This window comes from Pteropus vampyrus, unplaced genomic scaffold, assembly GCF_000151845.1.
Source record: "Pteropus vampyrus isolate Shadow unplaced genomic scaffold, Pvam_2.0 Scaffold52, whole genome shotgun sequence".
NCBI lineage: Eukaryota > Metazoa > Chordata > Mammalia > Chiroptera > Pteropodidae > Pteropus > Pteropus vampyrus.
Window position 1 is genome coordinate 3640068 of NW_011888833.1, and position 2530 is coordinate 3642597.

Below are 2530 nucleotides of genomic sequence, written 5' to 3' on the forward strand. Positions count from 1 at the left end.
CCTGGCTCTGCCAAGTGCCCTGGACGTGCAGAGCATGCGGCAGCGCTCCGCCCGCGCCCTGCCCTCTTCCTCCGCCTTCTATCTTTAAGAAAGCGCCCGAGGAAGACTCCACTTGGAGTGGGGGTGGGGGGGTGGGGGTGGGGCAGGGTACGCGGAAGGAAAGGAAGAGTGCGACTGGAGCCCATGACCCCATGACCCCATGACCCCCCATCCCCGCACACGCGGCGCGGAAGGGGCGCACTGCCAGGCTCCTCGGGAAAGGCCTGGGCGCCCGGTCCCCTCCAAGAGCCTGACAGCCGCGGATTATGGGTTCTCATGGTTCACCCCTGGTTGGGTATTTTGAGGTCTTGAGACCCAGGTGACAGAGGGTGGATGTTCACAGCACGAGTGGATGGAGAAATAACGCTACAAGAGCGGACCCCAGGGGGGTGGGGGGCCTCGCGCTCGGCCACGGGCACCTTGCCGTGTGTCCCCGGGCAGGGCGGCGGCGTGGAGGTGCGGACGCGCTTGCTCTCACGCGCGCCCTCACTTGGGTCAGGTCTTCGTGAAGCAAAGCTGCTGATGATTCACCCTGACTGGGCAGATCTGGCCTCAGAAATGGATTTTCATGGCGGCCTCCGTGAGCGCGAGGGGTTTGACTTTTCCTTGTAAAGTTGGCACCCATTGCCCCAGGCCAACTTCGGCGAGTCTTTCGGGGCGCACGGAAGCCTTGTCCTGCGGTCATCGCCCCACCTTCCAGCTCTAAGTCTTAGGCTTTGAAGGCGTGTCTGTTCATGAAGAGACAAAGCCCCAGAGCTGCCCAGCCCGGCTCGGCCACCGAGAGATGCGCTGACTCGGCTGGCTGGAAATGACAGGGCAGAGCAGGGCGGAGCGGAGGCACCCCGTGCCCGGCGCGCCTCGGAGATGCGGTGGGCGCGGGGTCTGGCCCTCACTTTAGTGTTTCCCGGCACGGCACAGCGCTGTCAGGAGCCTGCTGCAGGCCAGGTGGGTTGCGGAGAAGCGAGTCCAGAGCCACTGCCCGCAGTCGCTGGTGAAGACGGCTGCAAATCGACAGTTGACTCACTTTCCCTATTTGCAAATCTCAGCCTGGGTTCTAGTGTCCCTACGTGATCATAGGGTGCTGCTCGAATCCCTTTTCCTTGTTTCCCATGACTAACTCTCCCGATTTGCATATAATGAGTTGTTCGCTAGTTATGTATCCCAGCCAGCCTATATTTTAGGATCTATAGCTCTACAATTCAGCATTTGATTTTCCTCTGTCTTGGGTGATTTCTGTTGTTTCTGTATGTTGGTGTTTTCTTCCTCATCAGACTTGGGTCCCTGCAGGGTGGGAAATCGTGTGTGTGTGTGTGTGTGTGTGTGTGTGTGTGTGTGTGTGCGTGTGAGCGTGCGTGTGTACGTGTCCTCCAGAATAGAGCAGAAGAGGAGAGGCGAGATAGAAAAGGGGCCTCACGCTTGGAAATGTAAAGTTTTCTCCACATAGGATTAGACATATACACTATTAGCAGCTTACACCACAAATTAATATTTGTATAAGTCCCGTAATTATTTCATGAAGGACACAATCATACTGCTGCATTTTCTGGTTAAAAGCATTACTTTATTAAATGTGAACATTGAGAATAAGCCTTAATTCTGTCGCCCTGTTTTCACAGGTTTCCCGTAGAACACCTGGTCTTCCCAGGTGGTCTCCCACACAAGTACTAAGCAGGCCCGACCCTGCTTAACTTCCGAGATCAGACGGGATCGGGCTTGTTCAGGGTGGCGTGGCTGTAGACACAGCTTCATCTTTTTACTTACTGGCCCCTGGAGAAAGCATCGCCCTGTCCTACGCTGTGCTCCCACAGAACACGGTGGGGAGTAATTCCCAGGGAAGACCAGGCATGAATGGGTTAACTATTGATGAGTTACTGCTGAGGATCTGTGACAGCCACATCTTGTCACTCCAGCGTATAAGAGGCACATATAACTAATAGTTTTACAGGCGTGCTTCGTAGCAAATCCCAGGTGTCTAGAGCTGAGCTGACCCTTCATGCAGATCTGTAAAGTGATGCGATTGACAGATTATAAGGTGAAATGCCTATGTTTAAAGCCATTTGGTATTTAATTCAACAGTTGTTTTATGAATAAACCAAAAAGAAAAGTTGCTATGGTGCAAGAAGTCAGTATGAGACAAGCACTATTTCTCAACATGTTTCAATGAATGATTGCTTGCCAGGTGCCTGATGGGGCAGCCCCTCTCGTGCCTCCCGGAAAGATGCTCTGCATGCACGTAAAAAATGTCTCTGTTAAGTTTCTGACTCACAAATCATACATAGGTGAGAGCAGAAAAGTTCTCAAGACAAGAAGAGACTCGTGATAGTGGGGCCCCTGTCCTAACACGTGGCAGTTTGGGAGCAAGTGAGGTCCATTGAACGTCTCTCAGCTCTCATTATTAAAGCCTTTAGCTATTGGTCCACGTCCACTTTCTTGACTTTGCTGTTGACATATTAATCAGGTTAATAATCGACCAAAAAAAAAAAAAAAAAAA

The 2530-nt window shown here is 52.6% G+C and overlaps 1 pseudogene; it reads right to left on the bottom strand.

The window, feature by feature from the left end:
- Nucleotides 1–1659: 1659 nt before the first annotated feature.
- On the bottom strand, nucleotides 1660–1778 carry LOC111739678 (annotated as a pseudogene).
- Nucleotides 1779–2530: the final 752 nt, after the last annotated feature.